Raw genomic sequence first — 20000 nt, 5'->3', positions numbered from 1 at the left:
TGTAGTGGGGGTCAAGTGGGCGTCGGCATCATTGTCCAATCAGAAATTTTGATGCGCTTCCGCTTCCTGTCCCGCCCAGTCTGCGCAAAAGAAATGGCGCAAAACTGTTTGCGCGGAAAAAGGTGATGAAAAAAAGAACACAACCTGGTTTGATAACCAAATGATTGCGATCTTGCATTCTAGCATCATTTAATGTGGAACAACGACACATCTGATAAACAAATAGCCAGTTTGTTACCAACATGAGAAACTAGGGTTTAGAATCGAAGCGGTAAACCCGGACGCTGTTTGTACACGTAAATCCGGAGAAGCTATCGAAGTAGGTGACATGTCGTTTCACTCCGAGTTTGCCAGCACCGGCCCTCTACCCGCCAAACCCCCACTAGGCAGGGAAAGTGGTTCGACCTTGCATGAATGCAGGGCAAGTTCGAGTTTGCTAGCTAAAATTGCTGCTAGTGCTTGCCTTGTCTAGATCTGGAACTTTTTCAATTGGATTTTTTCTCTCTATTATACTGGAATAAGTGGGTGCTTTTCTAGATCTAAGCATCGACCGAATTAGATAATGATGTTCCTTGCATTGCATTCTCCTAAATCTGTTATTCTAACCAGTTTGTTTAAGAATATAATTGTTCGTTTTTTGTTGATAAGCTTACAAGATTTTTTCTTTTTTAAGTAAGTGGTTTCACACACGTACAACATGAGACCCACACGCACTAGACAATGGAAGTTGAGGTCCTCGTTCAATACCACAAATGCCAGTATTATACTTCAGACTCCTTTTGGAGGAATGTGTGGGGTTTGGGTGTTGAACTTGAAGTGGCAGATTGTTTGCACAGGTATGAATGTTCGTACGTTCGTACGTGCACGCATGTATGCAGGCATTTGTTTGTGAAGCGGGAACATGCAACATTTTGTTGACCGTATGTGAGTGCGTGTGTAATAAAACCAACGACAAACAATACAAAAAGCTCCAGCTCTGCTTCTTCACCAGTCACAGACGCATTGCGTTGTTCAGCTTTCCAGAAATATATTAACTCAGTCAGAACCGGCTTCATGAATATTTTATTTCAGGAAAAAGTCAATCGAATCTACACAAAAAAAGGTTATTGCGTTGTTCTGTCTTTGAGACTGTATCACGTAATATTGAGCTTCTAGAAGAAATATGTCTGTGGCATAGTTTGACCCAACAGATAGAGAAGTCAACAGAGGTATTCTGCCGTCAGCAGCTTTATTGCTGTTTTGAATTTGATCTTGCATAATTTTATTACATAATTTTGCAACACACAAATAAATCGTAATTGAATATTTTACGCAAAATTGAATAATTCGCAAACATGTTTGTATGAACAAATATTATTTTAAGAAAATATGAGTGTGAGGATGGACGTATTTTGAGTGAAGTAGCAGAAATTCTTTTTAAGTTCTTTAGCTACATGCACACGTTCTGTTAATTACGTTCTTAGCAGGGAGATCCAGATTAATAATACTGCTGTGACAGGTTGTGGTTTCCATACACACTTTGAATACAGGAAAACAAAAACAAAAACACAGTTAAAAAAAAAAGTGCACATAATTATGATTAAAATATTAAAGTGTACAGAATAAAAGCAAGATATGTACAAAAACAAATCTCGTGGTTCTCTTGTCAAACCCACTGTAGTAAGCACAGAATAGGAGAGAAGATTTTGGAGAAGGTGGCTTTACCTACTGAAGTAAATGATCAAGAGGATTCTAAGCATCCAGTGCTAAAGCTCTCAAATCACAAGACATACACACTTGTTGTGGCTATCCGAACTGTTGATTTAAAAAAACCATACCTACAAATTGAAAACATCTGTTACAAAATTATATATATTGTATGGATCTGTCTTTGTAAAATATACTGTACAGAAAATTTTAAATAATCTGCACAAATCTCGTGGTTCTCTTGTCAAGTAGTAGGCACAGAAAAAAAAACCAAAAAACCTGTGTTTTGTCTTGTAAATTATACTTTACTAAATGTGTACAGTATTCTAAGAAAAAAATAATTCTTCCTTTTTATCATATCAATTGCCTCCCTTGAATTTTATTTGTAAAATAATTCTGAGAAAAAAAGCTTTCTACTTAAAAGCAGTGCAATCAAGAAAATGGGTACAACCTGTGTGTATACCTTTATTCCTTATTCTTTTTATTTAATTGAGGATGTCACTACGCAGTTTTACTGATTTAAAAAAAATTCGCTTCAAATTATCTCCCTTGAACAAACACTTCTTTTTACAATTAAATTTTGTTTACACGAAGAGGTAGTTTTAAGGGTATATACAAAAAAACAATATTGCAACCTTAGATGTATTTACATTTGGACTAATTCCATTAAAAAAAAATCAAACTATAAATGATAAATCAAAATAAAACAGAACAAATACTTTTGCTAACAGCTATACTTAAACATAAGAAAATATGATCTGCATCTCTTGTTATGAAGATGATGGCACTGGTCCACCGAAGTGCATGCCATATATATGCTTTACTGTGCGCTCTCCCTTTCAATGGTCTTTCTCTGGCTGACTCGATTCTGAGGAGATAAAAGAAAACACATTCAGTACAAGCTGTACAAAATAACAACAAAACTAGTATTACTTAAAGTAGCTGCTGGTTTCTGAGTATTTGATTGAAGGCCCAATCCGACTTGTAAGAAGTTTGCCCGACTGTCGCAGATTTGGTCAGGTATGGAGTAAAATCATGCCTCAATTTGGTAACATACAAACTGCAATATTCTAAGGCTGTGAGTGTGAGAATACATCGGTGCCACTTTTTAAAAACTTTCTTTTTGTGTGTGCGCATGTTTTAGTGCCAAAAATGAAGAGGCCGAGTGCTCTCTCTGCAAAACTTGTGTGAAGCTTCAGAGCTCTATCAATGGTTTGAAAGAAAAAACATACTTTTCCATTTTTGACGTTCTTGTTCCCTTCCCTGTGAAATTTACTGTCCGTAGGTTACCGGATTTTGTTAATGTCCGTGAAAACCTCAACTATTCATTGCTGAGTGCCTAGTGATAGCTATCCCCCCCAACGACCTAGCACTGCTGAATCCTGATTCTTCCCATTGTTTGATTCTGTAATGAAATTGTGTAGTTGGTAGTTATGTGAGCTTCTTCTTGGAGGGGGGGCGGGGGGTGCTGGTTGGTTGGGTTTTTGGGGGTTATTAAACCATCAGATTAAAAAGTAAGACTTCATTGTAATGTGCAGATATTTGTTCAGGTACCAACCATTTTCTATGTGAAAACATGTTGCTAACTAACATGAACCCAACCATAAAACGTGATGTAGGTGAGTAGCCCATCTAGAAAAAAGAACCTGTTCTAATTCGGAATTAGAACAGGTTCGTTTTTCTAGATGGGCTACTCACCTACATCACGTTTCATGGTTGGGTTCATGTTAGTTAGCAACATGTTTTCAAATTCTCATCAGGCAATCACGGCTGACACTAAACACAGAACAGGTGGGAGAGACATAATTCAATTTACTCACCTTCCTTGCATTGTGAGACTGGCCATATGAATCTGCTGAAGTAGTTCCTGCACATATTTAATCAAATATTCATCTTAATAACGTGTTAATATCGCTTGTTCTAGCAAATCAGACTTGACAGTTTTCTGATGGCTTGCACAATTTAAGAGCTTGCCTGTCCCCAATCATTACAATAAGAAACAACATCTAGTATGCAAGTATTTTCAGGGTATGAAGGTTTTAATTTAATGTCGGTTCTTCTGGGGGCATGGAGAAACACCTTACACAAAGTAGAACATACACAACAAATTTCAAACAATTGAGGTCACACCATAGTTTTACTCACAAACAAACAACAGCAATACAATAAACAGTCTGCAAACGCCTACATGTTGTTGACACTAGGTGTACAGAAATAAAGAAGCACATTAAAACAGGCTTTGTCAAGTAAACCATTACAGCAAAAGAGCAACAGCTGATGATCCAGACCACAAAAATGACATGATTTCCCCTTATTCAGTTTGTGATTGTAGTCATATTGACGATGCATGACTTCAATTTTTCAAAGTAAGTCTCTTGGTGCGTTTACGGATACATTCATTGTCACAATTACGACATGCTAATGTCTAACCTGGGTAAACTTCAATTCATGACTTTTTTCAAACTGGCATAGAAATTATGAGCATACCAGAATTATTTTCCTGTTAGACTGTCTTCTTCTTTTTCTTCTTCTGCGTTTGATATTCAATTCATGGCTGTCATATCGTCAGGTCAGTGGCTGCCATGAAGTCTGCAGTCTTCAGTGTCGGACTGTCAAATTAGATGATATTGTAAAGAAAGTAAGTAACATCTCATGATATTCTAACTTCAATTACATCACCTGTCTCACAGTCTGCCTCTTTAAAAATTAATGAATAATTTCAGTAACATAATTTTTGGGTAAAAAATAAAAAGGTATGAGAAATAATCCTTACTTTTTTGACTCACATGCGAAGCAAAAGTGAGTCTATGTACTCACCCGAGTCGTCCGTCCGGACGGACGTCCGGCCGTCCGGAAAACTTTAACGTTGGATATTTCTTGGACACTATTCAGTCTATCAGTACCAAATTTGGCAAGATGGTGTATGATGACAAGGCCCCAAAAAACATACATAGCATCTTGACCTTGCTTCAAGGTCAAGGTCGCAGGGGCCATAAATGTTGCCTAAAAAACAGCTATTTTTCACATTTTTCCCATTTTCTCTGAAGTTTTTGAGATTCAATACCTCACCTATATATGATATATAGGGCAAAGTAAGCCCCATCTTTTGATACCAGTTTGGTTTACCTTGCTTCAAGGTCAAGGTCACAGGAGCTCTTCAAAGTTGGATTGTATACATATTTTGAAGTGACCTTGACCCTGAACTATGGAAGATAACTGTTTCAAACTTAAAAATTATGTGGGGCACATGTTATGCTTTCATCATGAGACACATTTGGTCACATATGATCAAGGTCAAGGTCACTTTGACCCTTATGAAATGTGACCAAAATAAGGTAGTGAACCACTAAAAGTGACCATATCTCATGGTAGAAAGAGCCAATAAGCACCATTGTACTTCCTATGTCTTGAATTAACAGCTTTGTGTTGCATGACCTTGGATGACCTTGACCTTGGGTCAAGGTCACATGTATTTTGGTAGGAAAAATGTGTAAAGCAGTTCTTAGTGTATGATGTCATTGCTATGTAAAGATCAAGGTCAAGCATGTGAGTCGTATGGGCTTTGCCCTTCTTGTTTGTAATAACCCTCACCACCAATTGTTTTATTTCATTTCCATTTTAACAGATTTAGCACCTCTCCGAAAGCCAGAAATACACTTTAAATCCCACGCCCCCCCCCCCCCCCCTCGGCCCCCCCTACATAAACTAATTAAATAATTAACTAATTAAGGAAAAAAATCCTTACATCATAAAAAGTCAGAACCACCAAAACCACCCCCCCCCCCACCCACCCATCCAATAAAACCTGAATACAAAAACACTTCAAAATAAAAAATGAAAACATTTAATTCCACTTACAAAATATAAAAGTTGTTATGCTTTATTTTCATTATCTGTTTACAAACACATAAATTGCTGTGCAAATCTTTTTAAAAACATCAATGCCTGAGACACCAGTAACCTGTTTATATTGTTGACCTTGTAGCTTTTCAGTTTAAGAGGCTGTTCTGGAATCTGCACTAAAGTCAAACATAACCATGAATACCGTGGGAAAAATATTACATCACCAAGACCGAAAAAATAACACCAACCGACACTCCTCACCCTTATTTCACCCACTATGCCAACCCAAAGACTGGAAAATAATAATCAAATACAGAATGAACAAAAATGCTTGATTTCATTTCTTCAATGATAAGTTGAAAATCTTCATTCTTCATAATAATGTTATTGGCATAATGTGTAATTGCCACAATTTACAGAGTTTAATTAAAAAAAATGATGCGATAAAAATCAAAGTGAAAACATTTGTTTTTATACTGATACCTTATTTACCTTGTGGCTTGTGTGCCTCAGGTTTAGGAGCGGCTCAAACGTCCTCTGCTCCTCAGTCTGCAAGAAATTAAGCGATGGCCTGAAGGAGAATAGAAAAAGATCCTTTGTCAGCACCCTGTGTATGTGTGTGGGTGGGTGTGTTAGATAAATAGGCGGGGGGGGGGGGGGGAGGTGCAATAGCTACCACGCCTAATGCAGTCTGCAAAACAAGTGCAACACTTCTACAGAGCTTTTATGATACAAAGCTTCAAATAAGAAACACATTACAATCAAATGAAAGCTGAGCCTGTCATTGCAAAATAAGGAATATACAACAATCCAGTGGCATGTAAAATATTGTTCCTTCAGAAAGATGGCTCTGACAGCAGAAACAATTTAACTTGAAGTTTGAATCCAAAATTATTTCTCTAATTAGTGAACGTACTTGCAGTAATACCCCTCACACATGAACTATTCACAGACTGAATAACAGTGTGTTCCCAACGTTGCTTCCGTGTATCGGTTATATCCATCTCGGTTAGATCCATCTGCAGAGTACGGATTGTCATCCGTTTAATATTAAAAAGGAAAAACAATCAGAACTTGTCATCAGTGATCAACCTACCTTGCAAGAGTGGGGTGAAACACTCACTTCCTGCCAACATGTCTGCAAAAAAAAAGAGGAAACAATACCAATGGAAGCTTAAAATGGTTCTTTTGTTCAATATGTGTACACGTGCTTCATTTCTGGGGTGAAAGTGTAAAATATATTGATGGATTGATAGAACAATATTGCCTCAAGTTCACCGCACCAAAAAATACTTATCAATCAACATTGTCATCACTCGATCAGCTATTCCATCTCTTTCATAAGTGTGTGTGTGATGGTGTGAGCGTGTGTGTGTTTGTGTACGTGTGTGTGTGTTTGTGAACAAGCGTTGAAAAACGTATGTTTACCTTGCTCTAGATCTACCGATTTCGTAGGCGGAGACTTCTCTGCCGTGACAGCGGCTTCGTTTGAACTTTCCCTGGCAGAATTCAACATCTTGTACAGATCTGCCGGTGATTTTCATTTCCTCCGCTTCTAGAGTCACTTGATCCACAGATTTAACGAACATTGAATGTTCTTTTAGTTCTTGTGACGGAAGTAAAATCAAGGAATTAAGTGGGCATTCCTGAGCCCTCTGCTGGCTTCATGTCCACAAAGTAAATCGCACAAACTTGCAGGGTTTGGGGGGTAGTTTATTACTTTGAAGAAGAACAGCTAGTCGTCGCTGCCCGTTCAGCATTCTTCGCGCGACTTTTGTTTTGCAGAGGAAGGCATATGCAGTTTTTTTCCTGATGAATGTTGCCAGGGTGCACAAACTGAGAAAGCATTCCCGATTTTCCACAATTTTCTACTTCTTTACAGTCTTTTGCACAACATGATTTATAACTGCCGGTGTACGTCTAATTCATGATGCCAACCAGCTGGGTCAAAAGCGGTTACGTTCGAGAAAATACTCGTTGAACTAAGTTCCAAACGAATGTCAAGGCCAGTTCTTGACTGGTTTTGAACTGAAGTTGGGCTCCAAATGAAAATAAACACTTCCTCCAGCTGCGCGACCCATTGATAACAACAGTTGGAACTGGTAGGAAGATGAACAGGTCTTGCGAACTGGCTACACACTGTTACGGTTCAAGTTTAAGTTCAAAGTAAACACTCAACTGAGGTTGCAGGTAATGGCGGACTTGACTTCCTTCATAACCAAATATCACTCTTCTGACAAAAAAACGCAAATGCTATGTTAAACCGGAAAATACGTAAACCGGAAAAGGAAGCGCATCAAAACCAAAATGGCAGCCCCCATGAAATACGAAAGGTCACGGAAAAAAGTCGTGAATAGCGTTCACGGGATACCTCCAGCTTCGCAGGGATTAAGTAGATGTGCATTGCCAAGGCACTGCATACCCCCAGCGAAAGACCAATCGTCTCTCTCTCTCTCTCTCTCTCTCTCTCTCTCTCTCTCTCTCTCTCTCTCTCTCTCTCTCTCTCTCTCTCTCTCTCTCTCTCTCTCTCTCTCTCTCTCTCTCTCTCTCTCTCTCTCAAACACACACACACATGTACATACGCACGCACACACCCACAGACACACACACACACACACACACACACACACACACACACACACACCAAGTCACACACGCACACATACACACACTCACTCACACGCACTCACTCACTCTCTCACAAAAACTTCATACACACAAAACACACACCCATACGCACATATGGACAGACAGACATACACACCTTTACAAACAAACACACATACACGCACACACATACACGTATGCACACATACACACACACACCACACACACACTCACACACACGAGTACAGACTCATGCACGCGTGCGCGCACACACACACACACACAAATACACACACACACACACACCCCACACACACTCACACACACACACGAGTACAGACTCATGCACGCGTGCACACACACACACATACACACACACACACACACACCCACACACACACACACACACACACACTCACACACACACACGAGTACAGACTCATGCACGCGTGCGCACACACACACACACACACACACACACACACACAAATACACACACACACACACACACACACACACCACACACACACTCACACACACACGAGTACAGACTCATGCACGCGTGCGCACACACAAATACACACACACACACACACCACACACACACTCACACACACACACACACACACAAATACACACACACACACACACACACACACACACACCACACACACACTCACACACACACGAGTACAGACTCATGCACGCGTGCGCACACACAAATACACACACACACACACACACACACCACACACACACGCACACACACACGAGTACAGACTCATGCACGCGTGCGCACACACACACAAATACACACACACACACACAAACACACACACACACACACACACACACACACACACACACACAGTAACACTAACACATGTGCACAAAATGAACACAAACACACACACCGCGCGAGAGAGAAAGACTACAGGGAGGCATGACGTCATGATGCATTAATTGACGTCAAAGACTTTCGACCGTGACGTATTCTTCTTACGCGAGCTTTATCCATAGACTTGGAAACTACGGAATTTCTACCCGTCCAAAGCGGCCTTGGGTGGCGTTTGCTCAAAAAATGGGGGCGCCAATTTTACCCACCGTATTTTTGTTAGTATGGTCCCAATTTTTGGTGAACTTCCATCTCCAACTGTGGCCCATTTTCGGGCACAAAGAATCCTTCTTTATCATGTATTATTCGGTATGCACATTTCTCAAATCGATTACAGTATAGCGTTCACGGGATACCTCCAGCTTCGCTGGGATTAAGTAGATGTGCAACGCCAAGGCACTGCATACCCCAGCGAAAGACAAACCTCTCTCTCTCTCTCTCTCTCTCTCTCTCTCACTCTCTCAAACACACACACACACGAACACACACACATACACACACACCCAAGTTACACACGTACACACATACACACTCACTCACACGCACTCACTCACTCTCTCACACACACTTCACTGTACTCACAAAACACACCCCCATACGCACATATAGACAGACGGACATACACACCTTTACAAACAAACACACATACACACACACATACACTTACGCACACGCACAAACACAAACCAACCCTCTCTCTCTTTATCTCTTATACAAACAGACACACACCCACACAAACACACACACATGTACATACGCACGCATGTACGCACGCACACTGGCACCCACAGACACACACACACACACACACACACACACACACACACACACACACACATTGACTCACACAAATCTCATACACACAATACACACACTCATACGCACATACACGGTTGGCCTAGTGGTAAGGCGTCCGCCCCGTGATCGGGAGGTCGTGGGTTAGAACCCAGGCCGGGTCATACCTAAGACTTTAAACTGATTGGCAATCTACTGGCTGCTCCGCCTGGCGTCTGGCATTATGGGGTTAGTGCATGCTAGGACTGGTTGGTCCGGTGTCAGAATAATGTGACTGGGTGAGACATGAAGCCTGTGCTGCGACTTCTGCCTTTTGTGTGGCGCACGTTATATCTCAAAGCAGCACCGCCCTGACAATTATGGAAACAAACAAACAAATACGCACATAGACAGACGGACACACACACCTTTACAAACAAACACATATACACACACATACACACACAAACATACACACAAACTCATGCACACACACATTCACACACACACACACACTCCGGTTGGTCCGGTGTCAGAATAATGTGACTGGGTGAGACATGAAGCCTGTGCTGCGACTTCTGTCTTGTGTGTGGCGCACGTTATATGTCAAAGCAGCACCGCCCTGATATGGCCCTTCGTGGTCGGCTGGGCGTTAAGCAAACAAACAAACAAACACCCACACACACACTGTACATACGCACACACACACACACACACACACACACACACACACATACACACACACACACACACACACATTGACTGACACAAATCTCATACACACATAACACACACTTATACGCACATAGACCGGCACGGTTGGCCTAGTGGTAAGGCGTCCGCCCCGTGATCGGGAGGTCGTGGGTTCGAACCCCGGCCGGGTCATACCTAAGACTTTAAAATTGGCAATCTAGTGGCTGCTCCGCCTGGCGTCTGGCATTATGGGGTTAGTGCTAGGACTGGTTTGTCCGGTGTCAGAATAATGTGACTGGGTGAGACATGAAGCCTGTGCTGCGACTTCTGTCTTTTGTGTGGCGCACGTTATATGTCAAAGCAGCACCGCCCTGATATGGCCCTTCGTGGTCGGCTGGGCGTTGAGCAAACAAACAAACAAATACGCACATAGACAGTCGGACACACACACCTTTACAAACAAACACATATACACACTCATACACACACAAACATACACACAAACTCATGCACACACATTCACACATACACACCCACACACACACTCTCTCTCTCTCAAAAACACACACACACACACACACACACACACACACACACACACACACACTCACTCACTCACTCTCTAACAAAAAACTTCATACACACAAAACACACACCCATACGCACATATGGACAGACGGACATGCACACCTTTACAAACAAACACACATACACGCACACACATACACTTATGCCCACACACACACTTACACACACACGAGTACAGACTCTTGCACGCGTGCGCACGCACACACACACACACACACACACACACACACACACACACAAATACACACACACCACACACATACGAGTACAGACTCATGCACGCGTGCGCGCACATACACACACACACACACACACACGCACACACACACACAGTAACACTAACACATGTGCACAAAATGAACACAAACACACACACTGCGCGAGAGAGAAAGACTACAGGGAGGCATGACGTCATGATGCATTAATTGACGTCAAAGACTTTCGACCGTGACGTATTCTTCTTACGCGAGCTTTATCCATAGACTTGGAAACTACGGAATTTCTACCCGTCCAAAGCGGCCTGGGGTGGCGTTTGCTGAAAAAATGGGGGCGCCTATTTTACCCACCGTATTTTTGTTAGTATGGTCCCCATTTTTGGTGAACTTCCATCTCCAACTGTAGCACGTAGCCGGGCACAACGAATCCTTCTTTATCATGTATTATTCGGTGTGCACATTTCTCAAATCGATTACAGTATAGCGTTCACGGGATACCTCCAGCTTCGCTGGGATTATGATCAAAATTAAATTTCCGAAATCGATTTAAAAACAATTTCATCTTATTCCTTGTCGGTTCCTGATTCCAAAAACATATAGATATGATATGTTTGGATTAAAAACACGCTCAGAAAGTTAAAACGAAGAGAGGTACAGAAAAGCGTGCTATGCAACACAGCGAAACCACTACCGCGCTGAACAGGCTCGTCCGTTTCACTCCGTTTTGCACAAGCGGCGGACTACGGTCATTGTGAAAAAATGCAGTGCGTTCAGTTGTGTGTGTGTGTGTGTGTGTGTGTGTGTGTGTGTGTGTGTGTGTGTCTGTCTGTCTGTGCGTGATATGATATGTTTGGATTAAAAACACGCTCAGAAAGTTAAAACGAAGAGAGGTACAGTAAAGCGTGCTATGCAGCAAAGCGCAACCGCTACCGCGCTAAACAGGCTCGTCACTTTCACTGCCTTTTGCACTAGCGGCGGACTACGGTCATTGTGAAAAAATGCAGTGCGTTCAGTTTCATTCTGTGAGTTTCACAGCTTGACTAAATGTAGTAATTTCGCCTTACGCGACTTGTTTCAGATATACAGGCGAAACAAGTTTTGTTTTGAATCCACCGTCTAGTCTAGATCTGATGAGGGGTAAAAAAACAGACAGAGGTTCAGTCATCACAAGCACAATATTGGTTCAATAACTTCTTCCGTACACATTTCATGTCATGTTTTCATTTAAATGCTTATGCTGCAGGGATAACTTAACACCCAAGCACCTGCGGTATTGAGTTGATATAATAACAATGTAATCTATCGCTTCTGTGTTGAACAGACGGCTCGAACGTCCAACTGAATTGACGGTCAATTTGGTTTGAGTAGCCAACATATGAAGAATTTGCTCAGTCAATCAATCAATCAATATGAGGCTTATATCGCGCGTATTCCGTGGGTACAGTTCTAAGCGCAGGAATTTTTTTTTGTTTTAATGCAATTTATATCGCGCACATATTTAAGGCGCAGGGATTTATTTATGCCGTGTGAGATGGAATTTGTTTCACACAATACATCACGCATTCACATCGGCCAGCAGATCGCAGCCATTTCGGCGCATATCCTACTTTTCACGGCCTATTATTCCAAGTCACACGGGTATTTTGGTGGACATTTGTATCTATGCCTATACAATTTTGCCAGGAAAGACCCTTTTGTCAATCGTGGGATCTTTAACGTGCACACCCCAATGTAGTGTACACGAAAGGACCTCGGTTTTTCGTCTCATCCGAAAGACTAGCACGTCTTGAACCCACCACCTAGGTTAGGAAAGGGGGGAGAAAATTGCTAACGCCCTGAACAAGGGTCGAACTCGCAACCTCTCGCTTCCGAGCACAAGTGCGTTACCACTCGGCCACCCAGTCCACAGTAAAAAGGACAGTAAAAAGGACAGTCAGTTCAAGGGCGGAGCGCATGCATTATGCTTGTTTGTTTGTAACGTTGTCTGGCTTGCTGTCTGTCTGTCTCAGTGCGTCAGTGTTTGTCTGTCTCTGGTGCCCGCGCCAACCGGTGTAGCAGCCTATTTTGAAGCAGCCCAGTTTGACCGGGAGGTCATTCTGGGCTAGTCAGTTTTGACCCCCCCCCCCCCCCCCTAGTCAATTCTGACCCCCCTTCAAACTTTAAGAATGAGTACATTAAGACCTTTAGAAACTGTGAATGCCCCTGCTAAGGAGCCTTCTGTGTATCTAGATTCCTTTTGTTTTGCTTGTGTTTCTTAGTCATGCTTCTAGCTTGACTCGCATGCGACTTTCCGTGGTGGCGGCTTCCCCTCTCTTTTCTTTCACTTTTCTTTCCTTATCTCACTTTTGCCCCTATTTGTTCCCATTTTGCAGCCACCTTTGTAGGTTCGCGTGCGGGTCTGGCTCGCTCTTATCTTTTAGTTTTCTTTATTAAGTATGAGCGTCCTGGTACGACCTTTGTTTTTGTTTTACTGACGTTAAATATTGTAACGAACAGATTTATAAACGAGTGTGGCCGGCGTTTTTCTGATATTGATTTCATGTGCCTGTATGGCTCACGCTGGACCATGCTAGCCTCTGGAGATTTTCCCCGGAGAGCACGGGACGCATGCTTTGCAACAGTATAACCGTAGTAACGCGCAGTAATTTTTAGTTCACCTCTGTGGTGGATAGCCTGTATTCGTCGTCACTTACTGGGAAGCCGTTCACGGAACAAGATGTTTTAGTATAGATAGATTTTTTTGCTCTGTTCCGGGGCCCAGTTTCTTCTGCCAGCCTCCAGTTTTGTTTTAAGTTATTTTGTAGTTCAGGTTCAGTTGCTCGCCTTGAGTCTGTTTTAGATTATTGATGCTGTCAAAGGCGAGTATCCATTTCTGACTATGTTGCTTTTCTTTACCGAATTCGTGTAATTTTCGTTTCGAATCTTTGTTTGTTATGACTTCTTTCCGTCTCTGTGTCTTCTGTCCGTTTCTTTGTCTTCTTTCCGTTTCTTTGTCTTACGTTTTTATTTATGCAAGGTAAGAGCTGAGACTGTTCTGTTTATTGTGATTTGACTTTAAGCCAGTTTTTTGTTTTCTAACTTTCTGTAAGATTTTGGTTCATGTTCTCGAGTCGTATTTGTATTTCTCCGTCCTGTAATGTTGATCAGCTTTCTTTTCAGTGCGTGTTGTTTCTTGTTTAGTTAGCCTAGTGTGTCCTACGTTTATTCTATGTAGGGTTTTCTAACATTTTTTGTCTTGGTGATTTTTTATTGATTTGCCGCCATCTTGTTTCGGCCGCCATTTTGACGTCCATCTTTGATGTTTATGTTTTTAGGACACCTTTGATGTTTAGTTTGATGTTTCGAATTCTAAGTTTAGTTTTTTCTTTCTATCAGTTTCCACCGCTCCGCGCTCCGCGCTTCTCGCTCCATGCTCCACGCTTCACACTCTACTGTTCTGCACTCTCACTCAAGCTAGTCATTTCTACTTCACATTTTAGCTTTAATTCACATTCTAAACTTAGATCAGTTTTTCCGCCACGCTCCTATATAGGTTACTTAGCTCTCCATAGGTTTATGTTTAGCTTTTTATATATTGATATTATGAGCTGATTCCGGATTACTATGACATTGACAAGTATGACCATATTCACAATAAAACTTTAATTAATTTTCCAATTCTAGTGTTCGTTTTGTTTTGTGAGCGCGTCGGTTCTTTGTAGCACCAAAATTACATCCTCCAGAATTTACATAAGTCATCTTAAAATCTTACAGCAACTCAAGGGCAAGCACAGTGGAAACTTTGATATTTTTTGGAACATTTTGGATTGTTTTCGACAAAGAACTTTATGAACTTTTGTAGGCCTGTGATTAGGGCCACTGACTTTTGAACTTCTTATCCTTACGAATCTTGTGAAGAGATCATGAACCTTTTGTCTTAAAGGAACTGTGTTTCGTATCTAGCGAACAATATTTTAATTTATTTTTGTCGGGCCCAGAGCAGAGCAACTTAGGCATTATTTTAGGTTTGTTGACCATAGCATTGCACACTTCGTACTTCGTATTTTCTTCCCCTCTAGTGAGTGACCCGAGGTGTGCCGTTTTGAATTTTGTTTCTCTATATTTCGCAAGTCTTTGTTAACCTCTACGTTTTCACTTGACTTAAAGTATGGATGAGAAATTACCTTCTCATGAGAGTGCCGAGCTATCCCCTTACACTTTGAAGGTAGAGAGGGATGAACATTTTGCTTCGGACACTGATAGTCGTAAGAATGAAGGCGACCGTGATGGCGCTCAGGGAGAGTCTCTAGCTGAACCCACTCAGACCCAAGACACTTTGAATTCAGATAACTTTCCCTCTCAAGCTGAACATTCTCCTACACAGGAAGGTTTAGGAACTGAGCCCTCCCAACAGGCTGCAAGTGCAGAGCATCTCGCTCAACGAAGTAGAGAAGAAAGAGGCCCCGCCATTGTTAGGGCTAGACTTAATGCTGAGGTGAGGGAACTGTCAGACAAGTACTGGGCCCTAAGCCGAGCTCATAAGATTATGATCAGCGAGTTGTGCACAGCCTTTAGGGAAACACCAGACAAAAAGAGAGTCCTTAAAGTGCATAAGATAAGCCTCTGTGAGCGCCTAAACGAGCTGAATGTAGCGAACTCGAGGCTTTGTCAAGTGGCTGAAAGTGATGTAGCTATAGAAGAGGATTTGAGCGATATGCACATGCAAACGGAGACACTCAAAGAACAATACCGCAGTCTCTTTCCCAAGTTAGACCCGTACGCCTCCAGCTCGGACTTGACTTCCACAGTCGCTTCTGGAGGTGCTAGAGAGGTTTCTCTAGATGCTGCTTTGGCGGTTAGTGCAGCGAGATTTAGGTCCCAGCAAATGGTCGCAGATGAAAGGGCTAGACAAGAAGAGACTCTTTTGCTTTTAGAGGAGAAGGCTTCTAGGTCTAAAGTTTTGGCGGCAGAGAAGAAGGGAGAGTTGGAAAGAGAGTGTGCTCGTTTAGAGAGAGAAGCTCAAGATGAAGAGTTAGCTTTGAAGAAAAAAGAAAAGGAAATTAAGACTGCACTAGAGAGGGTGGAGAGAGAAGGCAAGATGCAAGAAGAGCATGACGTTTTTAAGATCCTTAAAACTGACATAGAAGACCAGCAAAGGGCTAGAGAAAGATTCATGCCCCAACTACCTCGTGACAGCCCCATTGATAGGTACCTAGGTACTCACAACCCCCTGCATGTAGGTACACACTCAGAGAGCATAGGAGATGTGGCGGTAGGGTATGATAGGCACACACAGCACACACAAGATACATATAAGCCTGCGACAGCCGACACCTACGCCCGCCCGCGTCACCAGCCGGCAGCCAACACCCTCGTCTCTGGGCAACATCAGCCTGCGGCAGCCAAGCCTGGACTCCCCCCACTTCAGCAGCCCACGGAGGTCAGGGCTTATGCCCCTTCGCATCTCCAGTCGGCCGCCGAGGATATCCGCGACACTCTTCGAGGCATCTCCAGGACCCTTGCCCAACCTGTCTCCGCTTTTCACCCACTTCCAGCAGCGGTCACAGCCACGGCTCCTACCACTACGACGATGACTACAGCCACCACGATGACGACAAGAGTCGGAGGCCAATTCGCGACCTCCTTTCGGCCTCAGTTTGTCAAAGCTGAGATTCCAAGCCACGAAGATCGTCCTCGCCAGATCTACGCGCCTTCCCGTTTCCCTCACAAATCCCTCAATCCATCAGCGAGACCTTTTCCCGGGCCTTTCCCTGGTCCTTTTCCTGCCATGACCTCCCGAGAGTCTCCGACCTATGTGCCAAGCTTTGCATATGGGCCTTCTGTCATGCATCCTCCCATGCAAACGCAGCAATATGACCACGCTGCAAGCTTTGCTCCTGACACGGACTACACACAGCATGGTTTTCAAGAGGCTCCGATCACGAGCCCTTCAGACGTCTACTACGGGCAAGATGCATACCTTCCTCAGATGCAAGGCCAGCCAGCGCTCTCCGAGGGTTCTGCCCTAGCTCGTACTCTAGCTGAGGCTCTCCTGATCAACAGGTTACCGACGCAGGAGCCCACTACGTTTTCAGGAGATCCTTTGACGTACCCTCTCTGGAGGTCCTCATTCACTCTTTTGATTGAGCGGCAGGGCGTTTCTGCAGAGGAAAAGCTCCTCTACTTGGAGAAGTACTTGGACGGTCCGGCGAAGGATGCGGTCAAGGGACTCTTTCTGATCAGGGATGCCCAGGCCTATCAGCAGGCCCTTCAGACGTTGGAGGAAAGGTTCGGCAGTTCTTTCGTCGTTGCCAGAGCCTTCCGAGAGAAACTAGATGCATGGCCGGTAATCAAACCCAAAGATGGACAAGCCCTCCGCGCCTTCTCGGACTTTCTTGGACAATGCCTTGTGGCGAGCCGAGTGATAGGCCAGCTACAGAATCTGGAAGACCAAGCCTATCACAAGACACTCATGAGCAAGCTTCCTGATTGGTTGGTGAGAAACTGGGTGCGGAAAGTAAACAAGACCAAGAACGAGAAGAAACGCTACCCTACCTTTGAGGAGTTGTCAGCTTTCATCAAGACAGAGGCAGACATCCTTTGCGAGCCCCTTTTCTCCTCCAGCAAATCTGCCGCCTCTTCCACCTCACAGACCGCCAGTTCAGCAGTCCCCAAGAAAACATCGTACAGTACGGATTGTTCTACTACATCTGCATGTCAAGAGTGTGACAGATGTCAGCACCACGCTAAAACTGTCCTGAGTACGAACTGCGACGAAGTCTGTCCCTTTTGTACCGTTCGTTTTCCGACCAGCTCTTCTTCTCATCCTCTACTCAGATGCCAGAGGTTCGATGAGATTCCCGTTGAGGACAGGAAACACTTCATGTACGAAGCGTCCTTGTGCTTTTCCTGTGCCAGAAAGACTGACCATAGAAGTGTAGACTGCACTACTAGGGCGATATGTGACAAGTGCCAAGGCCCACATCTCACTATGCTGCATGGAGCGCCTAGCTACAGGAAGAAGTTTCCCAATCAGCAACGGAACGCCCGGGGACCACCAGATTCTTCAAGGTTTGTCTGTCTCAGTCAAGATGCCCGTGTTTCTGCCTCTGGATCAGCATTCGCGACGACCAACAAGTCAGACAGACCAGTCAGAGCTACCATGATTGTTCCGGTCAGAGTTTCGACGAAAGAGAATCCCACGGTAGAGCATACGACATACGCACTGCTTGACACCATGTCTTGCATCTCCTTTGTTACTGAATCTTTGAGTGACAAGCTGAACACTCATTCTGAGCCAGCGTCATTGAGGCTGAACACTATGACTTCTCAGAACACTCATATCGAATGTCAGAGAGTGACCGGATTGTGTGTCAAGGCCCTCAACTCCAATGTTTCCCACAACCTGAAAACGCTCTACACGACGGACCATCTCACCAATGACACTGAGAACATACCAACATCAGAGACCGCTCGTAACATCAAGCATTTGAGTCATATTGCCAGCGAGATTCCCCCATTGCTCGAAGGCTGCACTCCCGGGTTGTTGATTGGCTACGATCATGCAGAGCTATTCATGCCAGAGAGAGTCATCAAGGGAGACCCATACGCCGTTCTCACACCGTTGGGTTGGACCATACTGGGACAAGTGTCGCCAAAACAGTCTGTCCATGACGTGATGCACGTGTCTCTGACAGAACATTGTCTCAGCGAGTACGAAGGTGAATCGGTCGCTTCCGTATATCGCACGACACTCGCCGAACCCAGCATCGCCGACCCCCTCCATGCCATGGAAAGGATTTTGAGCAGACCACTACGAAGAAGACCAGTACGAAGAAGACCACAACGAAGCAGACAACGACGAAGAAGACCACGACGAAGAAGACTAGTACAAAGAAGACCACAACGAAGACGACCACGACGAAGAAGAAAGTGGCTTCTTCCCCAACGAGACGTTGCTGTCGGAGATGTCGTCGTGCTACGTGACGAAGCCGTATGCAGAGCAGATTGGCCTCTTGGGCTCGTGACGGAGGTTCGCCCCAGCGACGATGGACTCGTGCGAACCTGCAAGCTCAAGACTGTCAAGGTCACCTCGAAGACGAGCCATTCCACTTTCTACTACTGGCGCCCCATCGCTAAGCTGACCGTGCTGGTGAAGGCAGACCCGGACACTCAATGACTTTCCCAGTGAACTTTACTGTTTTCGACAGACCGTTTGTGCATGTTTTGGTCTGACGTAATCCGTTCGCCTTTTTGACAGGTGGCGCTGTTTTGATTTGGGGAGAAAATTTCGTCTTAATGCAAATATTTTTTGTGACTTTGTGGTTTCTCTCCATTTGTATATATGTTTTTGGTTCCGCTTTTGGAACGAAAGCTCTTGGCAGAGGCAAGCGCTTAATGAATCGGTTTGTTTAGTCCTTCCCGCGTGCGGATGCCTGTGCTTATGATTAAGACGACTGAAGATGTTTTTCTTTTGTATTTTGTAGGTTGCGACTACAGTCTTTCATACTGAGTTGCGGGTTATGTAAAGGTGTAAGAATAATGTTGACACGATATGTTGACAGTGACGGACCGACGAAATATGATGTTACATTTGTTGAAAGAACACGTGTGATTTTTTAGATTGAGACTCATAGAGAGTGCGTTTCGAACAGCTACGTTTTGGATAATGCCAAAAGGATTCTGTAACGTTTCGGATTTTTTGTATTTTGAACCACGTA

The 20000-nt window shown here is 43.5% G+C and overlaps 2 long non-coding RNA genes across 3 annotated transcripts in view; both read right to left on the bottom strand.

Moving 5' to 3' along the window:
- LOC138981821 (uncharacterized) overlaps positions 1 to 20000 on the bottom strand; it is a 364940-nt gene that overhangs the window by 288716 nt on the left and 56224 nt on the right. The gene's annotated exons all lie outside the window — the stretch shown is intronic.
- Positions 2407 to 6976, bottom strand: LOC138981819 (uncharacterized). Of its 2 annotated transcripts, XR_011460718.1 has the most exons (6): positions 6958 to 6976; positions 6626 to 6667; positions 6022 to 6100; positions 4174 to 4295; positions 3507 to 3553; positions 2407 to 2554 (listed from the first exon to the last, which is right to left on the bottom strand). It is a non-coding gene; the product is annotated as an uncharacterized lncRNA (long non-coding RNA). The 2 variants fall into 2 exon arrangements; XR_011460717.1 differs by lacking the exon at positions 6958 to 6976 and having other exon boundaries at positions 2410 to 2554; positions 6626 to 6950.

Source organism: Littorina saxatilis, linkage group LG12 (assembly GCF_037325665.1).
Source record: "Littorina saxatilis isolate snail1 linkage group LG12, US_GU_Lsax_2.0, whole genome shotgun sequence".
NCBI classification, from domain to species: Eukaryota; Metazoa; Mollusca; class Gastropoda; order Littorinimorpha; family Littorinidae; genus Littorina; species Littorina saxatilis.
The sequence above is the reverse complement of the archived record's forward strand: the minus strand, read 5'-3'. Positions and strand labels throughout refer to the sequence as shown.